General features: G+C 35.1%; 1 protein-coding gene across 1 annotated transcript in view; it reads left to right on the plus strand.

The window, feature by feature from the left end:
* Positions 1-6397: 6397 nt before the first annotated feature.
* LOC143037538 (cystinosin-like) overlaps positions 6398-12029 on the plus strand; it is a 25925-nt gene continuing 20293 nt past the window's right edge. The window contains exon 1 of the mRNA XM_076205924.1: positions 6398-6556. The gene's annotated coding sequence lies outside the window, so the exon portion shown is untranslated. The remainder of the gene's footprint in view (positions 6557-12029) is intronic.

Raw genomic sequence — 12029 nt, forward strand, 5'->3', positions numbered from 1 at the left:
CAATGGTAGATACCAAGGTCTAAATATACAGGTCAGACCGTTTGAATTCTTCTGCGCAGCTTCTGACGTCATTAGGCTGAGTCCATTTTCTCTTTGTGAAACACTGAAGAAAACTGTGAAACGCCAAGGAAGACAGAAACTATAATATTTTATATATTATATATCATATATATTATATATTCATATATATAGACAGGAACTATAATATTTTATATATATTTATATATATATTTTATATAATATTTGTCAGAATATAACTAATTGAGTGGAGCGGTGCGAGCGAAGGGAACATCTTTCCCAAACGACGCACCAGCTTCAACTGACAGCTATAGGACCCGCCAACCCCACTTTGAACAGCCAGGTGACGTTCACGGGCCCGCTGCGCCAACTCCTTCGAAATTCGGTCGGAAGTGGTTAGACCTTATCAAGGTCTAAATATACAGGTCAGACCGTTTGAAATCTTCTGCGCAGCTTCTGACGTCATTTGGCTGAGTCCATTTTCTCTTTGTGATACACTGAAGAAAACTGTGAAACGCCAAGGAAGACAGGAACTATAATATTTTATATATTATATATCATATATATTATATATTCATATATATAGACAGGAACTATAATATTTTATATATATTTATATATATATTTTATATAATATTTGTCAGAATATAACTAATTGCGCGGAGCGGTGCGAGCGAAGTCAACGTCATTTTCCAACGACGGACCAGCTTCAACTGACAGCTATAGGACCCGCTAACCCCACTTTGAACAGCCAGGTGACGTTCACGGGCCCGCTGCGCCAACTCCCTCGAAATTCGGTCGGAAGTGGTTAGACCTTATATTCTTAGATCTTGGACCTTATATTCTTAGATCTTGGTAGATACGACCTGTAGGAGAAACATTCGACTTTTTCTATTTTGATGTGATACGATTTATATACTTTTTTATTTACTACTTTTTATAATACTCCCACTAACTTTTACATTCATTTATGCAATTTTTCGTGGTCACGGTTGAAATGTACCGCACCCTTTCGACTCCTGAAAATCTTAAAAAGAGAAAAAATAAAACTGTAAAAAAATTACCTTTAATGATCCACGTGAATCTGTCACCTTGTCAACAATGTTTTCAAGATGTTCCACATTTTCATGTAGGTTTCCTCTCCCCAGTGATGGCAGCGTGGCATCTTTCCTTGAAACATAAAACAGATAAACTTTTTGCTCAAGTAAAACAAAGGACTACTTTGTCGTTATTACTCAACTAATGTTCCCTCTCATTTTTTTTTTCATGCCTCTTATTTTATTTTTTATTCTATCTGACCTTGACACTCACATATAAAAATGAGGACTGGGGTAATGAAAATAAAAAGTTTGCTACCGACGTTTAGACAGTGTAATCGGTAATACACTCATCTCTTCTTTCCGGCTCCCATTTCTCCACCCGCCTCAAATTGACTCAATTAATAATTACCAACCTTATGGCTAAAAGTTACATAAATCCACCTATGTGCTCACCTGCACCCATGAAAATAATGTACGAAATAAGATGTCTTTCCTTTTCGCCATTGTACTCGAAGATTGAAACACAGCCTACATTGGCTTACACGACCCGAGTCGTCGACTAATCTTAACGTTTGGAATTGTATTCGAATTTTTCTCCCTCGGGCTTACAAAACTGTCTAAATTTGCCAAACGTTTAGTAATGAAATCTCCTTTGTCAAACAAATTCTAGCTCATAAAAGCCATGAAAACCAAATTTTAGATACATTTGAAACGATTCTTTGATGAAAACATTTTAAAACAGGATATATTCTACTGCAACCAGATTTCTACAAACCACAAAACTGATGAACGACTAATAACGGGAATTATAACAAATAACATTAAATAGACTGCACCTAAAGACAGTATCATATTAATTATCTATAAAAGACAGGCAGAACCGAAATTAAAATTGCTCCATATTTATCAACACTTGACGAAAACCAATACAATGTCGACAGTTTAATGTAATATACGAATTTGGATACAATAAAAAGAGGCTGCGAACTCATCAGTAACGCAGATTATAATGTGGAAACATCACAAACACCGTTTAAAAAATCAACTTCGCATCTGCTATTTAGCTCCATCGAACGCTTGAAAACCACAATGCAAACATCCCCCGGCAACAGATTATGCTAAAATCTGACATCATATCTACAACAAAAGGAACTAATTCATATCTATACTCTGTTGGTGTGCAACGTATATACATTCATGTATTTATTCATCCATTTATTTGTTTATCCACTCATTTATATATTTATTCTTGTCTCTGACTTCTAGGGGTGCAGTCGCCGGTAAGTCTGATAAAAAGATGGAAGAGTTGAGGGTAAGAGTATGGACGGGTATTGCAGATATTTTCCGTTAGTCCCAAACAAGTAGAAATATAGAGAAATAAATGAATAGATAAATGAACGTATAAATGAATAAATAAACTAATTGATTAATCAATTAATTGATAAATAAATAAGCGAATGAGTAAGTAAATCAATATATAGATAAAAGAATGAATAAAAAAATAAATAGATAAATAAAAATATAAATAGTTCAGTAGATAAGTAAATAAATAAGTAGATAAATAAAAGATCGGAAGAATTATACAAAATATTTAAAGAAACCTCTCCATCCATTTATGATGCAATTAGAGCAGCTTGAGAAAGACCATTACCATGACAATGATGCTGCATTATAAACAAACATTTCCCCGGAACAAGTTTCAAATCTACTTACCCAGAAAAGAAAATAGACATGGAAGATCAATCCAGCTTGGGGTTCGTAAAAAAAAAAAAAAAAAAAAAAAAAAAAAAAAAAAAAAAAAAAAAAAAAAAAAAAAAAAAAAAAAAAAAAAAAAAAAACGGATAAGATAATGAACGACCACCTGAACCATCTGGGCCAGATTAAGAAAAAATATAAATAAAATAAGATTGTAAATATATATATATATATATATATATATATATATATATATATATATATATATATATATCGAGGCTACCTTGTTTACTATCCCCTCAGCAGCCATCCGCCCCCGACGCCTAAACATATTCCCACCGAGATAAACTATTGTTTTCTTGACAATATGAGAAGATGGCGAGCTGCATATGGCCCCCTGGTCGTCTTACATCCAAGCTTGATTAAGACGAAGGAAGAAGTTATCATTGTACCCCACCTAAGTAAGTCTGATAGCCTTATGATAGCATGGAATTCCATATATTTATGCTTCCTGTGCCAATTCTTTCACCAGGGCCTACATAAGGTGTAGTCCAGATGGTTGAATCCAAACTAATAAATGCAGGATTTTACAAGGAAGGCTTGTGTGGGCACCCGTTTCCACTCCCCTCGCACACATATACACTCACACACGCGCACGACTCGATGGCGCAGCTGGTACAGTTACCGGCCGCCACCACGGTGGGCCGGGCTCGAATCCCGCCCAAGGCTGAAATAATTTCAGTATCGCTGCGCTGCGAGTCATTACTCCAACTCTCGTGGGCGGAAATTAAGTGTGTGTGTGTGTGTGCGCGTGCGTGTAAGGTTACAGCATTTCCCATAAATCGGTCATATATGAGTTCTGAGTTCTCCTCCGGGAAGGAAAGCTGTCGATCACGAGTCCAACACGTGATCCAAGGCAATGGTGAATCTCACACAGGCACACACACACACACGCACACACACACAAATATATATATACAGTATATATATATATATATGTTTATATATGCATATATATATATATACATATACATATAAATATACATATATATATATATACATACATATATATATATGAGTGGAAGGGTGGTGAGTTAACACAGAGAACACTTGGAGTTTTATTCACTGACGTTTCGTCCTTACCAGGACATTCTCAAAGTACATACAGTTTCAGAAAATTAACAGCTTATATAATCCATCCTTGCCGTGTTCCCCTCCCTCTATACTCTCACCCGTCCTCTACCCTTTTTCATGTGACTCCGACCATGTCACTTCTCCCTCCGTTCTCAATTGTCCTTTTTACCTCCTTGACAATCAGAGTACCTACCGCTCCTGCTAATTTTATAAACCCTTCCCTATGGTTGATGCAGGGGTGGGAAGTAATGTAGGCTGCCTCCACTATTTTTCTTTTCTTTTTCTCTAGACCTTTGTGGAGCACCTCTATCTTGTTTCAATCTGGAAGATGACCACATTGGTCTAAATGAACTACTAGCGAGTTGGAGGTTCTGTGAGCTCTGACGTCATTTTTGTGCTCATATGTCCGTAGCTCCACTGATCTTCCCGTCTCTCCATAATATCCTAACGGACAACCACCACATGGTACTTCCCACCCCTGCATCAACCATAGGGAAGGGTTTATAAAATTAGCAGGAGCGGTAGGTGCTCTGATTGTCAAGGAGGTAAAAAGGACAATTGAGAACGAAGGGAGAAGTGACATGGTCGGAGTCACATGAAAAAGGGTAGAGGACGGATGAGAGTACAGAGGGAGGGGAACACGGCAAGGATGGATTATATAAGCTGTTAATTTTCTGAAACTGTATGTACTTTGAGAATGTCCTGGTAAGGACGAAACGTCAGTGAATAAAACTCCAAGTGTTCTCTGTGTTTAACTCACCACCCTTCCACTCATTTGTCTTCCATACTTCAATATTTATATATATATATATATATATATATATATATATATATATATATATATATATATATATGTATATATATATATATACATATACACACACACACATATATATATATATATATATATATATATATATGTGTGTGTGTGTGTGTGTGTGTGTGTGTGTGTGTATTCACTTGGTCTTTTGGATCACGTGTTGGACTCGTGATCGACAGCTATTTCCCTCCTGGAAGAGAGCTCAGAGCTCGTAGGTCCGATCTATGGGTAATGCTATGACCTTACACACACACACACACCCAACTCCCCGCCCACGAGAGTTGGAGTAACACCCCTCAGCGCTGCGATACTGATATTATTTCAGCCCCGGGCGAGGATCGAACCCGGACCTCCGTAGTGTGTGTGTGTGTGTGTGTGTGTGTGTGTGTGTGTGTGTGTGTGTGTGTGTGTGTGTGTGTGTGTGTGTGTGTGTGTGTGTGTGTGCACTAAAAACCCACTGTTGATTGGATTTAAGAAAAGAAAGGAAATAACGATTTCCGCTTGAAGAGGATCACAGCAAGTGATCGAAATATACGGAAATCGTTATTTCCTTTCTTTTCTTAAATCCAATCAACAGTGGGTTTTTAGTGCATTTATCAATGTGTTACGACATTACTGGACAGTGATATATATATGCATAAGTATATATATATATATATATATATATATATATATATATATATATATATATATATATATATATATATATATATATATATGTATATCACAGCTAACACCACAGTCGGAAAAAGAAAGTTGATTAAGAGGGTTTATAAATTTCGACTTCTAACTGCGATCCTCCTAGTACAGTAGTACAAAATGGGAGGAGGATGCTATCTTAAAAAGCAACCTCTTTTGTAAGAGGTTGCCATTTAAAGATAGCATCCTCCTCCCACTTTGTACTACTAAAAGGATTGCAGTTATCAGTCGAAATATATAGAATCTCTTCACAGTTTTTCCCCAATCCCATATACCTGCAAAGCTTCCCACAGTGCCTTCCTGACTAACCTGTCATAAGCCTTTTCCAAATCCATAAAGGCCCAAAACAATATTTTTACCTTTTCCTAAAGCTTTCTTACATATCTGCCTTACCACAAATATCTGATCCACGCAACCCTACTTTTCTTAAACCCACACTCCTCTGTTCCTTTCATTTAAAAACCCTCCCATGTCTCTTCCCAACTGCATTCAATAAACCGATTCCTCTGAAACTTCCACACTCACATTTGTCCCTTTTTCCTTTGTAAAACGGAACAATACAGGCACTTCTCCAGTCCTCCGGCATTCTACCCTCCCTTAAACAACCTCGCTAGCCAGTCCACTATTACTGCACCTCCCTTCTTGAGACATTCCTCATGAAAACCATCTGAGCTAGGTGCCTTACCTGTTCTCACTATTTTCAAAATTACTTGCACCTCAAATTTGTTAATATTAAAGTTAGGTGAACACACATATATATGTACACACATACTCCTACACAACTGCCCCCTGGACAGACGATGACCCTGCCCCTTCTCAATTTTTTTTCTACTTCACTGACAGCACGCTTTAAGCTGTAGATATATTTCAGAGACGCACAAGTCTGAGCGAGACAACATAAATTCATGTTGATTAGCACTGATAAGGAGATAGCGTGGAATGGATGGTTTGAGGAGAGGAGTGTGTGGATGCGATAATCTGGAGGTAAAAGGGCGAGTGGAATAGGAAGTCGTTCTGTTTATTGGTGGCCAGTCTAGGGCGACGCCAGACACCCACCTCCCGCCTTCCTTTCTCCCGCCTCAAGTGACGAAAGCCTAGCGTCCGAGCCCGTTGAATAATTTTCAAACCTGGTCTTCAGTTGAATTACAAGGTATTTCGCATATAAGTATATTAGTGAAAAAAATGTCGACACTTAGATAGGACGCCTAATTAGATCAGAAGAAGAAGCCGAGATTCTGCAGGAATATCTTAACAAATTGTTCACATGGTCGGTGAAACGGCAAATAAACTTCAATATCTCAGAGTGCAGCGTGTTAAACGTAGGGCTACACAATCCCGAAACCAGATATAGCTTAAATAACACGTTTGTAGAGAAAACTGAATGCGAAAGAGACTTGGGAGTTCTAGTGAGTCGTGACCTTAAATCCAGGAAACAGTGCATTAGCGCCAGGAATAAAGCTAATAGGGCATTAGGTTTCATTGCTAGGATGGTTACGAATAGAAGTGCAGAAGTAATTATCAAACTCTATCTGGCGTTAGTTAGACCAATCCTTGACTGTGCGGTACATTTTTGGTCTCCGTACTATAGAATGGATATCAATTCACTAGAATCAGTACAGAGGAGAAAGAACAAAATTATACATGGGCTTAGAAATTTACTTTATGAGGAGAGGCTTAGGCACCTTAACTTGCAATCAGGAAAAACACAGTGCGAGGTGATCTAATAGAGGTGTTCAAGTAGATCAAAGGCTTTAACAAGGGTGACGCAAAGACATCATATTAAGACAACAGGGCAGGACTCGCAGTAATGGATTTAAATTGGACAAATTTAGGTTTAAGAAGGAAATAGGCAAGAATTGATTTACTAATAGGGTGGTCAACGAATAGTGAGCGCTGAAACTATCGGTTGTTTTAAACAATGGTTAGACAACTTTATGGATGGGAATAACGGGTGGTAATGGACAGGGAAGTATCTAGTGTAGGCCTTATGGTCTCTTGCAGTCTTCTTCATTCTTAAGTTCTTATGTTTTGTTAGCATATTTTTGTTATTGAAATGTTAAAAAAAATCGCCAGTGATATTTTAGGACAGTTTCACCAAATGCTCTGCACGACAGAAAATGACGAGAAATAATTTTTCTCTATTGTAATCTATTGGAATAGATTTGGAAACAAGAACACTTTATTGGGTTGATTATATAACATTTCAAACCGAAATAAAATGGGCTTTATCCCATGTACCTCCGAACTTTTTCCATGGGATAAGAAATGTGCAAAAATAGGTGTCTATGTTAGATATTTAACAATCTTTACACACAATAATTTTCTTATAATCAAAGTAATACTGTGTAAAAAAGAAAGGGTGATGATATAATTACGACGGGAAATATCATTGTATGATTACGATATATCATAGGCTAGGCTTGTCTGTACGACAGCTTCCTCCACAGGCCATCTTCACCAAAGACCGCTGAAGAAGAAAGTTGATTTTCAAAGTGAATGAAAATAAAGAATTTAATTTAGAATTATAATGGTTCCGGTAACGTTAGTAGCATATTTTTATTAGGAATAATATTTGATTATTTAATTCTTTTATGTGTAGAAAAATTATATACACCATTAGATTTTAGATTTCAAAATCAGGCACTGTTTGTTTGATAAAAAATATATGTATATGTAACATTCATACGCACACACACATTATATATATATATATATATATATATATATATATATATATGTATATATATGTATATATATATATGTGTATATATATATATACTGTATATATATATATATATATATATATATATATATATATATATGTATATACATATGCTTGCAAGAAGAACCACTAGAGAAAACTAATCAGTAGACGGTATAATATTCTGTGTATTACATCTTCAGACAAATTGATCACGGCATTAATAATATAATGAGACAATTCCCACCAGAGTGGTCATCCGAGGGAACGAGGCACGGGAAGAGGTGGAGGCTCAGCTGGGTTACAGTTTTCAGCAACTCTTGTTTTTGCGTTACTGTTTGTATAAAATAATCTTGTAATCTCTATTTTCTGTACTTTGTCTGAAGATGTACTACACAAAACATCTTACCATCTACTGCTTAATTTTCTCCAAAGGTTCTTCTTGCATCTTGTCTCTCACGGTGAAGTGAGGGTCCTGCATATACATATATATATATATATATGTATATACATATATATATATATATATATATATATATATATATATGTGTGTGTGTGTGTGTGTGTGTGTGTGTGTGTGTGTGTGTGTGTGTGTGTGTGTGTGTGTGTGTGTGTGTGTGTGTGTGTGTGTGTGTGTGTGTGTGTGTGTGTGTATTTACCTAGTTTTACCTAGTTGTATTTTACGGGAAGGGGAGCTATGCTCGTGATGTCCCGTCTTCATATCTCATTTTATCTAAACTGTTTTTAAATTCATGAATTGTTTTTGCACACACCACTTTTTCGTCCAACTTGTTCCAGATGTCTATTACTCTATGGGGAAAGCTATTCTTTTTCAGGTCTCTTCTATAACTGTCTTTCTTGATTTTCTTTCCGTGTCCTCTTGTATTTCTACTATCCCATTTTATTAGATCCTCTCTATCAATAGTTTCTGCCTTTCATGATTCTATAAATAGTTATCAAGTCTCCTCTCTATCTTCTTTGCTCTAATGTCTGTAGTTCAAGTTTTGTTAATCTCTCTTCATATGATAGTTATGAGTGTTGATGCTAATTTTGTAATTGCTCTTTGTATTCTTTCAAGTTTTGTTATACATTTATTACTTGGTGACCACATCGTCACTGCATATTCCAATCTTGGTCTTATCAAAGTAACTAGTGTTTTCCTCACCATGTCTTCGTCCAGGTATGTAAATGCCATTTTGATTGCTATTATTAAATTATAAGTTTCTCCAAAATTTTTGTTTATATGTTTCTCAGGGGACATATTATTCATAATGATGACTCCCAGGTCCTTCTCATTTTCTACTTTTTTATTTATTTTTCTCCCAATTTATATGATCCCACTATTCTTTTTTTGCTTCTTCCAAATTCCATTATACTACACTTCTTGATATTGAATTCCGTATGTGTGTGTGTGTGTGTGTGTGTGTGTGTGTGTGTGTGTGTGTGTGTGTGTGTGTGTGTGTGTGTGTGTGTGTGTGTGTGTGTGTGTGTGTGTGTGTGTGTGTGTGTGTGTGTGTGTGTGTGTGTGTGTGTGTGTGTGTGTGTGTGTGTGTGTGTGTGTGTGTGTGTGTGTGTGTGTGTGTGTGTGTGGGTGGGTGGGTGTGGGTGGGTGCCAATGCGCAGCAAAATTCGCATCACAGCGGTTCGTTCTAACAAAGAAGAGCCCTATCAGAGGAAAGATCATATGATGAAATATGTAATTTAATATTTGTTGATAAGAATATTTATCTGTCTGCAGTCGTTTTTAAGTTATCTAAAAATATTACTTTCAAATTAACCTTGATTTGGTTTTTCATTTTAAATCTTTTCGCAATGAATAATATTTACAAATGTAACACTAGCAGTTTATGATATTTATAGAATAACAAAAAAATATGCACAATCAGCGCACTGGATGTCATACTGAAGTTACAATATCGTCCAATCACAGCACTCGCTGACGCCACACCGTTTCATCCGACCAATAGGAGAAAAGAATGCAATCTTTGGTGTTGACGAGTCGACTCAAGTTGTTTACTCTCATAGAGACGGAAGAGATAGAGAAAACGAATATTTATTTTTGGCTGAATTATACATCTTGCCCTTGAGATGAATTTATTCTCGATGTTACTGAATGCAAGATATTTTTGTCTTGTAAAGGTGAACAAATGAGTGTCGTCCCTCAAATTGTCTGATCTTTTGATGGGAGAATTTGAGAAATCATTTTGAAATGTTTACGTTACCTGTGGTAATTTTTCTTCATAAAAAGAATAATAACTTGTAAAAATAAAAATAAAAATATCTATTTTTCTCTCATTTTCAGAGAGATATATAAAATTCTTATCGACTTTTTTAAGATCTTTCACTTCGAATAAAAAAAAAACAGTTGATATAAGAAAATCTTGATTTATTTACATTTTACCGAAACAGAAGCAAGTGAAAATCTCTATCATAAGCCATATAAAGGCATTTACTTAATGATTTATTCATGAAATTTACTTATTTTATATTTGTCTATTTACATATGTATTTCTTATGATATATATTAATTAATTTAATAATTTGTTAATTTATTTATTTAAAAATTTATTCATTTATTCAGTTATTTATTTATTCATATATTCAATTATGCAATTATTCATTTACTCATTCATTCATTTATTCATTTATCTATTCATTCTTTTATAGATATATTTATTAGTTCATTTTTGATCATTTACTTATTAATTTATTCATTTATTCACTTATTCATTTATTAATTTATTCATTAATTCATTTAGTCACTTATTCATTTATCTATTTGCTCGTTTATTCATTATTCATTTATCAATTTATTTTCATCTATTCATGTATTCATTTATTTGTTGATTTGTTGTACTATTTATCATATAACTTATCTATTCATTCATTTGCACGTTTATCTATTGATTGTTTTATTGATTTGTTTATTTGTTTATTCATCTATTCATTTATATATTTGTTTATTTGTGTATTTGTTTGTTTGTCTTTTATGCTTATCTTAAAAAAAATCAGTATTAATGTGATTAAATTCCAAGGATCTACTGATAAAAATAACCAAAACACACAAATGTTCTGTCGCAACCCCCGACGACTTCGTTTACAGATTTAATTCAGGTTTAATTTACGCAGACGATTTTATTCAACAAAGGAATAAAATCGAAACAACGGAAGTACCTCTCCTTTAGCTGAATAAAATAAGTCTTGTTTTAAATTGAAACAATATGAATATATCACGTGATTTGATTGTATCTCTACTTAGACGTTTTCATCAGTTGCTGCATTGATCAGTTGCCATTTCCCGCGTGAATTGAAACATGTGACGTCATGTCGGCATTAACCAAAAGAGGAAGAAATGAAAAATAAAATATCTACTTTCGTCTTCATTCATGTTTCCATTTTCTATCGGAGGAGGGATTTTTTTTTTTCTCAAATTAGACGATTGATGACTTTGTCACCATAACTCAAAACTTTCAGATATGTATGTTGTTCTTTTTCACACTTATCAATAAGTTTCTGAATGTGATTTCTTTTACCGGAAACACTTCCCCACAGCGTCAGGCAGCGATATTTACTTCTGGCTAGTTCTGAGAGGGGAGCAGTCACTGGTTGTCAATTCCCCTATTAAAAAAGTGGTAGAAAAACAGTTTATCGAGAGTGTAATGCTGAGCCCGGTAACAGGTGCATGTGGTCGATTTCAACTACACTTGGTTATAGGACAGAAAAAAATTAAGGTTTTCCCTAAGCTGGCAGCAGTCTGAACAAATACATCATTTGTGAAATTAGTGAAAAGCTGTTTGAAATACCTTATTCTGGTTAATCAGACTATTCAGTGATTTTTGTTCTTTGTATTCTATTGCATTCTGTTAAACAGTTTAAGTACACACATTTTTTTCTTTTTTCGATGCGGTAAGTCGATTGTGAC

The sequence above is a fragment of the Oratosquilla oratoria genome, chromosome 22 (genome assembly GCF_046742065.1).
Source record: "Oratosquilla oratoria isolate Oo_2021 chromosome 22, ASM4674206v1, whole genome shotgun sequence".
In the NCBI taxonomy this organism is placed as follows: domain Eukaryota; kingdom Metazoa; phylum Arthropoda; class Malacostraca; order Stomatopoda; family Squillidae; genus Oratosquilla; species Oratosquilla oratoria.